The following is an 18,237-nucleotide window of genomic DNA, read 5'->3' on the forward strand; positions in this document are numbered from 1 at the left end:
GTGTGTGTGTGTGTATTAAAATGAAAAAGGTGCCAATCAAATTTCTTTCTCCAATCTACCAGCTCACGTCACCAACTTCCTCCTCTTGTACCTCTCTTTTACGCCATAACCAGCACCGCTTTTTGCCCATCGATGAATGATGATGAGGGAAGCACCAACATTGACTTTTAATAATGCTTGGAAATCATAGACAGCAATTGGGTAGGGGCTAGAGGTGATGAACAACTGAGAAAAGGGAGCCTGTGAGATAGTGCTTCCTTATGCCATCCATGGTTGTTTTGATGTCTGACCAACTTACATTGATCGGTGACCCATCCAAGCTATTAGGTACACTTTCCTTGATCGGTGACAACCCTTGTAACCACTAGAAACATGCATCACAAGGAAAAGAAGAGAATAGTGAATAGTAGCTTTTCCAACCACTTTCTTGATAATCTAAGGCCACCAATGAACTCAACGCGTTGAATCTTTTGATGTCACGACCCAACCTATGGGCCGGATCGGCACTAGGACCTGGGCCAGCCTAAAGCCCCCAAGGCCCATAGTAAGCCTAACTATTTCTCAACTAATGACTAGGCCCACAATTTAGGCCCAATATGCATATAAAATAATTTAAATTAAACTGTTCTAATTTTATTTCAGGTTAACTTAGCCCAGTAATTATCAGAAACTAAAATTAGGGGAGCCCAGCTCAACCCTGTTACATCATTTACAAACTATTTAAAACTCATAAAATTTTTTCATTTGTTAATACAAAAACTTAAATTCACGCAGTCCCTGATAGGATTAATGCTACTACTAATACATGCGGAGTTCTAAATTACAAATTTAGATAATAATAATACAGTTAAGTAATTTTATCCATAACCTATGAGGAAAGGAATAGGTTATTCTGAAAAAGGTCTCCTCCGGTAGCCTGGAAGAAATAGGTGAATAGGAGTGAGCGTTCGACTCAGAGAGTAAAATATCAATTTTAACCATAATCTCTATAGTCATCTAAAGCTAATGCACCATGTGAAGTGAAATACAACATCGTCATAAATTTCATACAAATTACATCAAAAAGGCAATTTGGAGTACTCACACACCCAATAATGTCAAACAATACATATATGGGAGTTGATCCCCTATACAACCCTCTTAATCCAACCTCTGCCAGCGAAGATCTTAAGCCGGACTTTCGCTTAATAAATCAAATACGGGGTCCCAGCGAAGATCTCAAGCCGTGTCTACCCCGAAGGACCAGGTCCCAGCGAAGATTTCAAGCAGTGTCTACCCCAAAGGACTGGGTCCTAGCGAAGACATCTCAAGCCGTGTCTACCCGTTCTGTCCATATCCAACACCATACCACATGCACGCCAACGCACGCACACTACTCCAAATTACCATAAACAACACCCATGGCAATCCATCAATTAAGAATGCAATATAAAATGTGCCTAGTTTCTAACTACATAGATATATACATATAAGTGATGCATGGACATGCTTGAACATATAATAATATCGAAATTACAATTAAAATTAATATTTTACTCACTGTATACTGAGGACTATTGTGGCCACTGGGTGGAAGAAAATAGCTGACATCGATCACCTAATAATTAAATTATAAATTTATTAGTACTAAGTCAAAATAAAACTCTAAAGAGACAACAGACAGCCTAATTCATGCTAGAAATCCGACAGAGTTTTCCCTATACCTAGGACCTACCCAACCTGAAAAAGGCTTCAAAATACACTTCTATATCTGCTAATCATACAATCACAACTCAATCACATCACAAGGCCCCTCCTGGGCCCACCCAAATAGTCAACAACTATAATTCAAAAAATTACAATTTAGCCCCTACAATTAGCCGTTTTGTAAAAATTATCCAAACGAGCTCTAAAAATTCTAAAATTTTTGCCTTGCAGTCCTTAATAATATTATAAGGCTATTGCAAAAGGAATTATAATTTTCTGATCATCCACGAATATTTTATGAATTTTATTCTAAATTGGTATTAGTTGAAAATGAGCAACTTGGAGTTCGGGTTTACCTCTGCCAATTCTGACACCTGGAATGCATCCAGAATGTCTAAAAATGTTAGGATTGACTATAATATCAATCACGTTCTGAGACGAGCCGTTGGGCAATTGGATCTGGCTGAAAATGCGGTCCCGGCGTCAATGAGCTATCCTCGATCTGATTGCACCTAAATTAAGTCCAAATTGTATTAATAATTAGTATAAAATTATTTTTAAATTTTGAGAATCGAAAAAGTTCGAAAATCTCATCAAGCGATCTGGACCATCCGATTATCGCCTTTTTCAAACGGTGTCCGATCGGAGCGGGATTAGTCATATCTCGAAGATCTCATCGTCCTGAGTCCATCGGTGGCCTCGGATTTCCGGTCCGACGGTCGGATAGCCAGAAAAGTGGCCGGAAAGCCACTGTCATCACTTTCTCTCTCCTCTTTTTCTTTCTTTGTTTCTTTCCGGAAACTACATTAAAACTGGCGAGTCTTGGTTGGACGAGGAACCCAGTGCTGCCAGAAGCTCACTGTCGGTGTCCTCTGTCTTCCCGTTGTCGGAGATGGCCAGAAACGGCCTTGGATGGTCCTCGCCGTTGCTCTCTCTCTCTCTCTCTCTCTCTCTCTCTCTCTCTCTTCAATTCTTGTCGTCGGCGCCGTCTTCCATCGCCATTTCCTGTCCCTGGTGGTCGCTCGGTCACGCTGAAGCCGCTGGGGTGATCACCGGCAGCGGGTCCCTTGTCGGCAAGAAGAAAACGGGAGGGAGGAGGAGAGAGAGTCGGGGGGAAAGGAGAGTGAGGGGGTGTCTGCTCACTGGGTTTTTATTTTTTATTTTTTACTTCTAATTACACTATTAATCTCTCAACTTTTTAGGGGTTTACAATTAGGTCCAAAATTTTTTATTTTTTATTTTTTATTTTTTATTTTTTTTGGGTTGTTACATTCGAGATGGGACCAACCCAGCTTTAATCGGACATCATTTAAAAAAGACAATCATTGGATAGTCCAAATTGCTCGGGGAGATTTCAAGCATTTTTTATTCTTGTAAATTAAATTTTATTATATGATAATTATTTATACATTATGATCATTGTATAGGTGTGATAGGATAGAAGATAGCCTTTTAGCTCTCAGGACCAGCTTTCTAGCCCAATTCAAGTACCCTGTGGGTTAACTCGGAACCTAGGCATGATGATAATTGGTTGTAGGATTTTTAGATGTTCTTGGCATGCTCCACGTAGTAGTAGAATCGGCATTGGTAAGCCCGATCTCAACTTGGGTTATTTTACCTAAAGCTAGGGTTTTGTATTTAAATTATAAAATATTCTTAGGCTGTAATTGTTCGGTAAAATGAATTGTAATAGTATTGGAATATTGTAAAGCACCTTTCGGAATAATTCCATAAATTTTGAAACATTAAACATAATTGATGGGACTATAAAAGGACTTAGGAGCCTTAGTTAGAGAAATAAAATATTGGACTCAGACTAAGATTGCAGTAGGCCCTGAGTGGGCATTTGTGATATTGTTATGGATCTGAGGCCCTGTGTTATATTGCTTTGCATGAAGGATGGGTCTATTTATAGCTAGACTTTGCTAGATTTCTGGTAGAATAATTTAGATAATTAAGCTAATTAAATAATTGAAGTCAATAAATGAATAAATGTCTAATAAATGTTAGTATATTTGTATAGGTCCTTCAACCAATAGAGTTAGCAGTACTAATAGAACCAATAGCAGTAAAGGGTCACCCACTCTGTGAATAGAACCTACTTAACTATTTTAACTACTCTATTAAATTGTTTTTATTACATTCCATATGCGTACATGCATTATTATAGTTATGTGATATATATATTGATTATAACTAGGGTTCTAGAAACAACATCTAGGTAAGATATGAATTATTTGTCCCTTTGGTATTCATTATGTGTATGTTAAGAGAAAGTCATGAGGAACTCTTTTCATGGGCCGAGCATATTGGAAATATGTTAATGATTATGATATGCATATTAGAAATATGTTAATGATTATGATGTAACTAGGGAACCACTGGTGACATAAATTACTATAACAGCCCAAATCTAGACCGTCACCAGTGCCACTGGAAGTCATAAAGCCACCAGAACTGTAACACCCCTATGTTCGATAGTGCGTTCTACTGCTCTGGTGACTAGTATTGTCCGAACAGCTAGGATGCCTAAAACTACACTTTGATATGAGGGAGGAGACATAAAATAATGAAATACAAGAAAAGAAAATACAAGAAAAACAAAGAAAAAATAATAGCAAAAAAGTGTAACCAAGTTAAGCGAGCCGAGAACCCTAGCGATGGTGACATAGAACTGAAGTCACGGCGTGGACCGTTGACTAGCCCTAGACTGTGGGGAAACCTGGAAAATATTTTTAGGACTTAAAGAGACCCCTATTGAAGTATAAATATCATTAGAAATATCAAAGAAAAATTAATTAATTAGTACAAAGAAAAGTGAGAAATTAAAAAACAGATAAAACCCGGTGTTACCGAAAAATCGGGAATGCAACCCGAACAGGGGCATTATGGTCAATCGACCTCCCGAATTGTCTTTTGACCTAAATTTCCATTAAAAATAAATAATATTACACTTGGAAAATATAATAAAAAATTAAATTAAGGGTACCTAATGTAAATAGCCAAAAGTGGAGTGAAAATTGTGTAATTAGCACATTAAACATATTAAATGAATTAACTAAAGTGAGTGGACCACTTAGGATTATAATATGTGTTTAGTGGCAGAATTGCTCCACTAAACACTTCATCTTCCTCACTTGGTTCACCCATGCCGAAATGAAGAAGTGAAAAGCTCCCATGGCCGCCCACCTTCAAAGCTTAACAATCCCATGATCAAGCCTCCTTTTCCCACACCTATCTTCATTAAAAATTATCCCCACTTCACAAGAAAGAAGTAGATACCAATATTAAGAAGTTTTAGTGAAGATTAAGCAAGTCCCAACAATAGGTAAGTTTGAGTTTTTGAATATTTCTTTGTTAAAGTTTGAAAACATATTATGGGTGTTTGCTTTGTGAAGAAATTTTTAAGTTTTGAGGAGTTATTGATATATCCATTTTGGATAGCCATGGAGTTGTATATTTGATGATTTATTCTTACATATATTTGATGGGAAATTATGTTGAGTAGGGTGATTAATGTCCTAGTAAGTTATTTCCATGTATATGTGGTGATTGTGCAATTGGGATTGAAGTTGATGAAATTATGGACACTTTGGCAATGTGAAGCATTTCGGCAGCCTTGAGGCTTCTTGATGAGTGTTTAAATTCATGAAGATTTTGGATAAATTGTGACATTGAGGATTGATGAATATGTATGTAAATTGGTTGTGGAAATTGCATGTAATAATTAGGAGTTTTATGTGTATCTATTGTTGTATTTGTACTTTGTGAATTAGAGTTTCATTTGGTATATTAAGGATATTTGTATTCTACCCAAAGTGATTTTAATGTGAAGTGGTAAATGGTTTTGGTAATGTACCAAATCAGAATTGGTAAGGGAAGTGGACTTATAGCAAGTAAATGTGCAATTGATAGATGTTAAGCAATGCATTTAAGGGCAGTATGCATTTTAGCCCATAACACTAAATGTGTAACTCCAATTGGTATGAGACTAATTGGAGGTGAAACTAGGCACAAAATGTGCCAACTTTCATGAAGGAAACATACCAAAATTCTGCTTGCAAGGTAGCTTGAAAAATGACCAAATCCGGATTAAGTGAAAGTGAGGCCTGAAAACTGACCATTTGGGCAGCAGTTAGTGTTTAGGCCATAACCCACTTAAAACAGGTCCAATTGACCTGAAATTTTAACCATGAATAGTTAAGGTCCATATCTACAAGTCTTATGAAGACACCAAAGCCCAGAAATGACTATAAGCAAGTCAAACAGCTTGTACAAGTTCGGGTCCAAAAACTGGCCGAACCAAAATTGACCAAAGTTGACCTAAAATGACCAAATTTGATGCCATTTGACCAGCAATAGTAAAATGACCATAACTTGGTCTACATAACTCAGAATGAACTAAAATTTTGCCCCGCGTTCCATAAGACATAGATCTACAAGTTTGTAGTTTTGACCGAAACTCAAAAACTGAGAGAACTAGGTCGTTCGGCTAGGTCAAACTAGTATCCCGGAATCCAGCAAGTTGCAATAAAATGCACTAAACAAGGAAATGAAATCGGTAACATGTACCAACCCTAAAATACTATCGAATGTGACATATTAGTAACGTTAAAACCTAATTTACCTAGAACGCATTGAGGATCGATATATTAGGTTGATTAAGCAAATAATAGCTTTCAGTGAATTACTTATCGAACATTATCGTTAGAGACAATTTAATTTAGTACTGAAACACTTCAAATTGTGTTTCTCGATTACCAAAGACTCAGAAAAGGGAAGGAAACACCGAGTCGGACCAAGAGACGATTATCGAGGTTTGTGCACTGTACTATTTCTTTTGAATTATTTTCAATTGAAATAAATTTTGACTATTTGTATATTATTGTTTTAAATTGTAAAACTGTGAAAAATTGTTTGAATAATATTTGATGGATACTTATTGATTGAAAAGCACTGTAAATGGTTTGAAACCACAGCTATCATGTATATTGATTGTATTCCTCACTAACTTATCTAGTGGGACGAATTGAATTCCCTCTCTGGCTGAAGTGTTGAGGTGTGTACTGTTGAGGACGAATTGGATGAGTACTCATATTTTTGCTAGCTAGCTATGTTATTCCTCATTAGTCATCGACTTTTGGGACGAATTGAATAACTCATTAGCCATCGGCTTTTGGGACGAATTGAACTTGGGAACATGATTAAGGCTGTGTGATTTATTGATATGTATTGTGAGATTGTGAAATGAATTTAAACTCTTATTGACATATATCTGTCTTTTGAATTCAACCATGATCGACTTATTGAAATTTATTGTGATATTGAGAAATGGAGTTTAAATTCTTGTTGACAATTCATGTCTTGAAATTAACTATGGTTTTAAGTATCCACTATTTGTATGATTTATGAATTGTGATTTAAAGATGTATTTGGTTAATGTTGTACCATCGAGACATTGTCTCGTGATAGCTTTATTCTTTGTCGCAGTAGGCAGACAGACAGTGGCGTGAGACTAAATTGCTAGTACACCCAATGAGAGATTTTTGTATAATTAGTATACCATATTTTGCATTTTATCTTGTAATGTATGACCACTGTATGTATATATTGTTTTTATTTTGAGCATTGTAAATTAAAATTGTACATTGAAGTTGTAAAATAATTATGAGTTATTTTGGCTTGTAAAATTGTATTATATTTCTTTTATCTCGATTCAAAATCACTGTAGATTTGAGTTGAGAAATATGTTGTGTTGAGAAATATGTTGGAGTTGAGATTTGAAAAAATATTGAAGTGTTTTTTACAGGTTTTCTGAAGAACTGTTTTATCCAAAATACAAATGGCACTCTGCCAAAATTTTTACAGAAATTCCAAATAATTAAAATGTGTTAGTTCTATCACTTGATTCAAAAGGTTTTTAACACTGTAAATAGTGCTCACCACTGTGAAAGAAGTAAGAAAAGTTTTTAAAATCCCTTGTAGTGTATTTAATGGGTTATCAGTAGACGGAGTTGGTAATTCATTAGATATACTACGGGATCATGTTATGCCTTACAGAGGGGTAGGGTGTGACATGTTTTAGTGGTATCAGAGCAAAGTTTTTTTTAAATTCTGCTTTCACATGTTACTTGAATATTCTTTCTTCATAGTACAACTGCTCAACATCATTGTTTGATACATACAGTACATTACATTATAAATATGCACTAACGGGAGGAAATCTCCTTGTGTTATTTGTTCAGGAGATCTAAAATCCTCGCATTGACTATGGAAGAGGGTGATCGTTCAGTCGATCAATCTATTGAGGCTGAGGTGCAAGGGGATGCCCCAGGCCTACATAATGTTAGTGGTTCAAAGAAGACTAGCCCCACAGATCAGATTTCTGCTCGATTCGCTCGTGAGATGGTCGCAATGTTCCAACAAATGGCTGGTAATGTGCCTACTCAAGTCCCAATACAGACACCAGTGGTACAACCACAATCTCCTACTAGGCAGTATGACAAATTGATGAAGTATGGGGTTACAGAGTTTAAGGGGACAGTAGATCCTCTAGAAGCTGAACAATGGTTAGAGAGGATGGATAGGGTATTCAAGAAATTGCATTGCACGGAGGAGCTCAGATTTGAATACTCTGTATCTTTGTTACAGGGGGATGCTTATGACTGGTGGAAAACCATTCCCCACAGTCTGGTAGAACCTGCAGTGCTAACATGGAATGACTTTCTCAGGGAATTCAGACAGAAATATGTCCCTGATGCTTATGTAGACCAGAAGTTACAAGAATTCCTAAGTTTGAAACAGGGGAGCAGATCAGTGGCTGAGTATGAAAGAGAATTTTCCCGCCTGAGCCATTACGCAGTAAGTTTACTTTCTACCAGCAGGGAGAGATGCAAGAGGTTTGAAACCGGCTTGAAGCCCAGTATCAGATTACAAGTAGTCGGCTTCAAACACACTAACTTCTCTGAACTTATTTCTCAAGCTCTAGAGTTAGAAAGAATTGAGTCTGAAGCTGCTCCTAAGAAAAAGAAATCAGAGAAGACAGAGAAAGAGGGAAAATCTGTAGAACAGAGTTACAGTGGTCTTACTGGAAAGAGGAAGAATCATGGGGGACATGGCAGAGGTGGCAAGAAGTCTGGTAGGGGAAGATATTCAGGACAGAGACCTCCCCTATCTGGTCAGCAGAGTACCAGAGGTTCCTATCCTCCCCGCCAATGTGAAACTTGTGGAAGAAATCATGGTGGGATATGCTACAAGGCTATTGGAGCCTGTTATAACTGTGGAGGCACAGGACACTTTGCCAAGGACTGCACCAGTAGTCGTAGAGTTGGACCGCCTCCTACTACTGTAGAAGGGTCAGTTCAGAGCCCTGTCACTAGAAGTTCACAACCACCCAGCAGAGGTAGAGGCAGGGGTAGAGGTAGCCCAGCAGGCAGCCAAGGCACAGTGAAACAATCAGAGCAAGACAGTGCTCCAGTCAGAATGTATGCAATGAGACAGAGGGAAGAGGCCGAGACATCTGATGTTGTGGCTGGTACCTTCTCAACTTTTAATCAGAATGTGTTTGTGTTATTTGATCTGGGTTCTACCCATTCTTATGTGAGTGCTAGCATCATTGATTGCATTGCTGTTCCATGTATACAAATGGACTTTGAGGTGCTAGTAACAAGTCCACTAGGACAGGAAGTTAGGGTTAATAGAATGTATAGAGATTGTCCTTTGGTGATCCAAGGACACACTTTTCTGTCTGATCTCATTGAAATGTCCTTCAGAGATTATGATATCATCTTGGGCATGGATTGGTTAGCTAGGCATCATGCTATGATTGATCAGTAGGTCAAGATCACTTTTGGCCTTCCTCGCATGCTGATGTGGTAATATATGGGGAAAGCGATTATTGCCATCAAACATCATTTCGTGCACTAGCCGTAAAAATGATCGAGAAAGGGTGTGAAGCCTACTTGGCACATGTGGTAGACACCCAAGTGGAGTCCAAAGATTGAAGGACATCCCTACGGATATGACTTTCGGATGTGTTTCGGATGAATTGCGGATTACCTCGGAAGAGAAGTGCGATTTGAAATTAATGTTATGCACTGGTGTGGAACCAATCTCCATAACGCCATACGTAATGGCACCAGGAGTTGAAGGAGTTGAAGATATAACTGCAAGAATTACTTGAAAAGGGCTTCATCCGCCCTAGTGTGTCACCTTGGGGAGCGCCAGTATTGTTTGTTAAAAAGAAAGATGGTACTCTCCGCTTATGTATTGACTACAAGTAATTGAATAAGGTGACAATAAAGAACAGATATCCATTGCCTCGCATTGATGATCTGTTTGATCAGTTGAAGGGTGCAGCTGTATTCTCCAAAATTGATTTGCGATCTGGTTATTATCAGTTGAAGGTGCAGGAGCAGAGTATTCCAAAATCGCTTTGAACTCAAGATGGCCACTATGAGTTTTTAGTAATGCCATTCGGGTTAACAAATGCTCCAGCTGCTTTTATGCATCTGATGAACACTATCTTCATACCATATCTTGATCAATTTGTGGTGGTGTTTATTGATGACATTTTGATACATTCAAGGAATGCAGAGGAGCATGACAGGCATCTGCGGATTGTACTGCAGACTTTAAGGGAGAAACAGCTATATGCCAAATTGTTGAAATGTGAATTTTGGCTGAAAGAAATCTCCTTTTGGGACATGTTGTGTCGATTGAAGGGATCAAGGTAGATTCGGCAAGGTAGAAGCTATCCTTAATTGGAAGCCGCCCAAGAACATCACGTAAATTCGCAGTTTAGGTTTAGTGGATATTACCATCGATTTGTGAAGGGTTTTCTATGTTATCTTCTCCATTGACCAAACCGCTTTGGAAAGATGTAAAATTTCAGGATGAGATAATGTCGCAAAGTTTTGATGAGTTGAAGAGGTGTTTGGTGAGCTCTAGTTCTCACTTTACCTACTCGGGTAAAGAATACATTTATAGTGATGCTTCTCACAATGGGTTAGGCTGTGTCTTGATGCAAGATCGAATGTCATTGCTTATGCTTCACGCCAGAAACCACATGAGAGGAACTACCCAACACATGATCCGAGCTAGCGACTATTGATTTTGCTCAAGATCCGAGACACTATTTGTATGGGGAGAAATGCTACATTTACACAGATCACAAGAGCTTGAAGTACTTAGGCACCCAGAAGGAATTGAATTTGAGGCAGAGGAGATGGTTAGAACTCATTAAAGATTATGATTGCTTAATAGACTATCAGCCAGGGAAAGCAAATGTGGTGGCTGACGCCTTAAGTCGCAAGACTATGGCAAGTCTCAGAGTTTCTCCTTTGTCCATGGTATATGAATTGAAAGCACAGCATGCCAGTTTAGAGATTGATGATGAGGGACAGACAGTAGTTGCATGGCATGTACAGCCAGTGTTGATTGATCAGATCAGAATGGCTGCTCAGAGTGATGTTAAGTATCAGAAGCTACTGAAAGAAGTCCAGCAGGGCAAGAAACCTGAATTTTCTGTGAAAGATGATGGTTTATTGCTACATCAGGGCAGAGTGTGCGTTCCTAGTGATGTGGAATTGAGACAAATCATTATGAAGGAAGCACATGAGTCTCCATTTGCTATGCACCCTGGTGGAACTAAAATGTACAGAGGGTCAAAGAGCATTCTTGGTGGATGGGTATGAAGAGAGATATAGCTGAATTTGTTTCCAAATGCCTAACTTGTCGACAAGTAAAGGCGAACATCAAGTTCCAGTGGTTTGTTACATCCTTTATCGCACTGCAGTGGAAATGGGAACGAATAACTATGGATTTTGTTACAGGACTTCCAAGGACACGAGTAGTCATGATGCGGTATGGGTTATAGTTGTGATTGACTAAGTCTGCTCACTTTTTGCCAGTTCGGATGGACTATAGCCTAGAAAGATTGGCCAGATTGTACATATATGAGATTGTAAAATTGCATGGAGTGCTAGTATCAATTGTATCTGACAGAGATCCTAGGTTCACTTCTAGATTCTGGGGTAGTCTTCAGAGAGCCCTAGGAACTAGATTGAACTTCAGCACAGCATTAAACCCACAGACAGATGGCCAGTTTGAGAGGATTATTCAGATATTGGAGGATATGCTACGGGCTTGTGTGATTGAGTTTGAAGGTAGTTAGGATACACACTTGCCTTTGATTGAGTTTGCTTATAACAATAGCTACCAATCAAGCATTGGGATGCCTCCATATGAAGCTTTGTATGGTAGAAAGTGTAGAACTCCCTTATGTTGGGATGAAGTAGGTGAAAGGAAGATGATTGGGTTAGAAATTGTTCACAGAGAGGAAAAGATCAGTTGATTAGAGATAGACTCAAGGCTGCATCGACCGTCAGGAAGTCCTATGTTGATCTAAAGAGAAGAGATATTGAATATGCAAAGGTGATAAGGTATTCCTCAAAGTTTCTCCTTGGAAGAGGATTATGAGATTTGGCGAAAGGGGAAAGCGAGTCCTCGTTTCATTGGACCATATGAGGTTACGGAAAGAGTGGGTCCTTTGGCATATCAGTTGGCATTACCTCCAGAGCTAGCAAGGATATACAGTGTCTTCCATGTGTCCATGTTAAGTAGGTACAGATCTGACCCATCTCATGTACTATTAGTTGAAGAGATTGAGGTAAATCCAGACCTCTCATATGAGGAAGAACCCATAAAAATTCTGGCTTATGAGGTGAAGCAGCTGAGGAACAAATAGATACACTGTTAAAGTCTTTGTGGAACCATCATTCAGCTAGGAAGCTACTTGGGAACGTGAAGAGGATATGAGGAGACAGCACCCACAAATTGTTCAGAGACTAATACTGTAAAATTTTGAGACGAAATTTATTTAAGGGGGAGAATTGTAACACCCTATGTTCGGTAGTGCGTTCTACTGCTCCGGTGACCAGTGTTGTCCGGACAGCTCGGATGCCTAGAACTACACTTTGATATGAGGGAGGAGACATACAATAATGAAATACAAGAAAAGAAAATACAAGAAAAAACAAAGGAAAAATAATAGCAAAGAAGTGTAACCAAGTTAAGCGGCGAGAACCCTAGCGATGGGTGATCAGAGGAAGTCACGGCGTGGACCGTTGACTAGCCTTGGCGGGGAACCCTGAAAAATATTTTTAGGACTTAAAGAGACCCCTATTGAAGTATAAATATCATTAGAAATATCAAAGAAAAATTAATTAATTAGTACAAAGAAAAGTGAGAAATGGAAAAACAGACAAAACCCTGTTATTCTGAAAATCGGAATGCAACTCAACAGGGCATTATGGTCAATCGACATCCCGAATTGTCTTTTGACCTAAATGTCCATTAAAAATAAATAATATTACACTTAGAAAATATAATGCAAAATTAAATTAAGGGTACCTAATGTAAATAGCTAAAAGTGGAGTGAAAATTGTGTAATTAGCACATTAAACATATTAAATGAATTAACTAAAGTGAGTGGACCACTTAGGATTATAATATGTGTTTAGTGGGCAGAATTGCTCCACTAAACACTTCATCTTCCTCACTTGGTTCACCCATGCCGAAATGAAGAAGTGAAAAGCTCCCATGGCCGCCCACCTTCAAAGCTTAACAATCCCATGATCAAGCCTCCTTTTCCCACACCTATCTTCATTAAAAATTATCCCCACTTCACAAGGAAGAAGTAGATACCAATATTAAGAAGTTTTAGTGAAGATTAAGCAAGTCCCAATAATAGGTAAGTTTGAGTTTTTGAATATTTCTTTGTTAAAGTTTGAAAACATGTTATGGGTGTTTGCTTTGTGAAGAAATTTTTAAGTTTTGAGGAGTTATTGATATATCCAGTTTGGACAGCCATGGAGTTGTATATTTGATGATTTATTCTTACATATATTTGATGGGAAATTATGTTGAGTAGGGTGATTAATGTCCTAGTAAGTTATTTCCATGTATATGTGGTGATTGTGCAATTGGGATTGAAGTTGACGAAATTATGGACACTTTGGCAATGTGAAGCATTTCGGCAGCCTTGAGGCTTCTTGATGAGTGTTTAAATTCATGAAGATATTGGATAAATTGTGACATTGAGGATTGATGAATATGTATATAAATTGGTTGTGGAAATTGCATGTAATAATTAGGAGTTTTATGTGTATCTATTGTTGTATTTGTACTTTGTGAATTAGAGTTTCATTTGGTGTATTGAGTATATTTGTATTCTGCCCAAAGTGATTTTAATGTGAAGTGGTAAATGGTTTTGGTAATGTACCAAATCAGAATCGGTAAGGGAAGTGGACTTATAGCAAGTAAATGTGCAATTGATAGATGTTAAGCAATACATTTAAGGGCAGTATGCATTTTAGCCCATAACACTAAATGTGTAACTCCAATTGGTATGAGACCAATTGGAGGTGAAACTAGGCACAAAATGTGCCAACTTTCATGAAGGAAACATACCAAAATTCTGCTTGCAAGGTAGCTTGAAAAATGACCAAATCCGGATTAAGTGAAAGTGAGGCCTGAAAACTAACCATTTGGGCAGCAGTTAGTGTTTAAGCCATAACCCACTCAAAACAGGTCCAATTGACCTAAAATTTTAACCATGAATAGTTAAGGTCCATATCTACAAGTCTTATGAAGACACCAAAGCCCAGAAATGACCATAAGAAAGTCAATTAGCTTGCAAAAGTTCGGGTCCAAAAACTGGCCGAACCAAAGTTGACCAAAGTTGACCTAAAATGACCAAATTTGATGCCATTTGACCAGCAATAGTAAAATGACCATAACTTGGTCTACATAACTCAGAATGACCTAAAATTTTGCCCCGCGTTCCATAAGACATAGATCTACAAGTTTTTAGTTTTGATCGAAACCCGAAAACCGAGGGAACTAGGTCATCCGGCTAGGTCAAACTAGTATCCCGGAATCCAGCAAGTTGCAATAAATTGCACTAAACAAGGAAATGAAATCGGTAACATGTACCAACCCTAAAATACTATCGAATGTGACATATTAGTAACGTTAAAACCTAATTTACCTAGAACGCATCGAGGATCGATATATTAGGTTGATTAAGCAAATAATAGCTTTCAGTGAATTACTTATCGAACATTATCGTTAGAGACAATTTAATTTAGTACTGAAACACTTCAAATTGTGTTTCTCAGTTACCAAAGACTCAGGAAAAGGGAAGGAAACACTGAGTCCAGACCAAGAGACAGTTATCAGAGGTTTGTGCACAACAACTATTTCTTTTGAATTATTTTCAATTGAAATAAATTTTGACTATTTGTATATTATTGTTTTAAATTGTGAAACTGTGAAAAATTGTTTGAATAATATTTGATGGATACTTATTGATTGAAAAGCACTGTAAATGGTTTGAAACCACAGCTATTATGTATATTGATTGTATTCCTCGCTAGCTTATCTAGTGGGACGAATTGAATTCCCTCTCGGGCTGAAGTGTTGAGGTGTGTGCCTGTTGAGGACGAATTGGATGAGTACTCATATTTTTGCTAGCTAGCTATGTTATTCCTCATTAGTCATTGACTTTTGGGACGAATTGAATACCTCATTAGCCATCGGCTTTTGGGACGAATTGAACTTGGGAACATGATTAAGCTGTGTGTGATTTATTGATATGTATTGTGAGATTGTGAAATGAATTTAAACTCTTATTGACATATACTGTCTTTTGAATTCAACCATGATCTGACTTATTGAAATTTATTGTGATATTGAGAAATGGAGTTTAAATTCTTGTTGACAATTACTGTCTTGAAATTAACTATGGTTTTAAGTATCCACTATTTGTATGATTTATGAATTGTGATTTAAAGATGTATTTGGTTAATGTTGTGCACCACTGAGACATTGTCTTAGCGATAGCTTTTTATTGCTGTCGCAGGTAGACAGACAGACAGGGCAGCAGACTAGGCTGCTAGTACACCCAGCGAGAGATTTTTCGAGTATAACGAGTATACCATATTTTGCATTTTGTACTGTAATGTATGACCACTGTATGTATATATTGTTTTTGGTTTTGAGTAGTTGTAAATTAAAATTATACATTGAAGTTGTAAAATAATTATGAGTTATTTTGGCTTGTAAAAATTGTATTATATTTCTTTTATCTCAGTCTTTGAAAATCACTGTGGATTTGAGTTGAGAAATATGTTGTGTTGAGAAATATGTTGGAGTTGAGATTTGGAAAAATATTGAAGTGCTTTTTACAGGTTTTCTGAAGAACTGTTTTATCCAAAATACAGATGGCACTCTGCCAAAATTTTTACAGAAATTCCAAATAATTCAAATGTGTTAGTTCTATCACTTCAGTTCAAAAAGGTTTTTAACACCTGTAAATAGTTCTCACCACTGTAAAAGAAGTAAGAAAAGTTTTTAAAATCCCTTGTAGTGTATTTAATGGGTTATCAGTAGACGGAGTTGGTAATTCATTAGATATACTACGGGATCATGTTATGCCTTACAGAGGGGTAGGGTGTGACAAAAACTTATAACAAGCCTTATTTATATCAAAATCTCATTTAAACCTCATGAAGTTAAAATAAATATAATATTATAAAATATAATTACAATTTTTTTTAGATTACAAAATAGCAAGTGGCAAAGATTGTAACAAAACAACAAAAATCCATGCCTTTGCAAAAGGAGTTCCACAAAATGTCCATTTACCTTTAAGCAAAACTGAGGCAGAAGCCTCTAGAACTCAGCTAACCAAAATCTGCTACTTTGTATCCTCTATACTTGTTGCTAAAGGGTAAGACAAAGAAACAGGGTGAGCTAGAGGCTTAATGAGAAAAAGTCTACTTTAAGGAAAGAAAACATATAATAAAATAGGTATAACTAAGCACATGTAAATGCAATAATCACATTATGTTTACATAACACAAACAAGCCACATGAAGTACTTCATATCACCAATGGTTCCCCAACCATTTCCATAATCATAAACATTTATCCTCGATGCTCGGCTTATTAAAGCAGCTCCTGAGGACTTTTTCTTAATATACATATAATGGATACCAAGGACATAACATTCATATTTTACTTAGAGGCTATTTCTGGAACCCTAGTATCTAGATGTCAAAGATATAGAATTGTCTTACCTAATATCCCTTTTATCATAAAACATGTGAGCTCATATACATACATGTCAAAACCTTTACTTTCTTTGCTTCCCCAATGGGAACCAGAGGGTCGTCCATAAACTACCAACACTCACAAGTAATAAATGCAATCCAACATATTTATGATATGCATTTACCAACATATATAATTATGCAAGTATAACTAACATAAATGATAGCTAATATGATGCATGAACATGCCATAATGTGGTAAAACATTTAATTAAAGATGTTCATTTAAAAACAATCTAAGTAGGTTATACTTATAGTACTAGTAACCCTTTACTGTCATTGGGTTTGCTACTCTGTTGGTTGAATTGACTTATAAGATAACTAATACTTTATTAGTTACTGCTCATTAGTTAACTTTAATTATACCATTTAACTTAATTATATCAAAAATCTGGCAGAGTCTCCCCCTCCCTACAAAGCAGTGCAAACATAGGACCTCATGCCCACAACAATATCACAATGGCCCTCTAAGGCCTACAAAAATATAATTCTATGCTTTGTAGTTCAATTCTCCTGTTAGGTTCCCTAACTCTTTTACAATCCATATATTTATGTACTATGTTCTGAAAATTATGGAAATATTCTTGAAGGTCCTTTATAGTGTTCTCATATTATTTTAAGTCATTTTCCTTAATTTTGGCATACCAGAAATATTTTATAAATTAATATAATTAATTTAGTCCTTAGTTTAGAATATAGATATAATTAATTAAACTTGAAATTTCAAGCAGGGTAAGTTTCAAAAAGGGTAAGTTTGGCTGCCTAACTTTAAAGTTCAGCAACCTAACTTGCCATGCACTATTAATATGACTATTCATATAAAGTTCGGCTGCCTAACTTGTACAAGTTTTGGCTGCTAAACCTGGGATTTTTAGAACTCATCCTACAGCTCCCAAATTGGGATCTTTGGCTTTCAAACTCAAAACTAAGCTTCCAGAAGCCCTTTTTAACCATATTCAACTACTTCAAACTCCACAACTAAAATAAATTTCAAATAGCTTAAATCTATCAATTTAATCTAAGATTTAATAATTTATACAAAACCCAAACATTCTCAAATTCACTTAAAACCATAAACCCAAACTAACTATTTGTTTATTAGCTTAAATTAATCAAATCTAGAGAAGAGAAGAGGAAGAACTTACTTTGGTCTTCAAAACCAACCCATTTTCTAAGTCCTCCAAACCTCTAACTTATCTTCAATCAAAGAAAGAGAGGAGAGAGAGTCTTAGTATTTTAAAAGGAAAGATCTTGAGGAGCTATTAAGGTCTAGAGTGTTTGGTTGATGAGAAAGCGAGAGAAAGTGAGGGAAAATGAACGATGAGAAGGGGAAAGGTCTGGATAGCCACATGAGAGGGGTAGGTGGGAGAAATAT

The sequence above is a fragment of the Hevea brasiliensis genome, unplaced genomic scaffold, assembly GCF_030052815.1.
Source record: "Hevea brasiliensis isolate MT/VB/25A 57/8 unplaced genomic scaffold, ASM3005281v1 Scaf301, whole genome shotgun sequence".
NCBI lineage: Eukaryota > Viridiplantae > Streptophyta > Magnoliopsida > Malpighiales > Euphorbiaceae > Hevea > Hevea brasiliensis.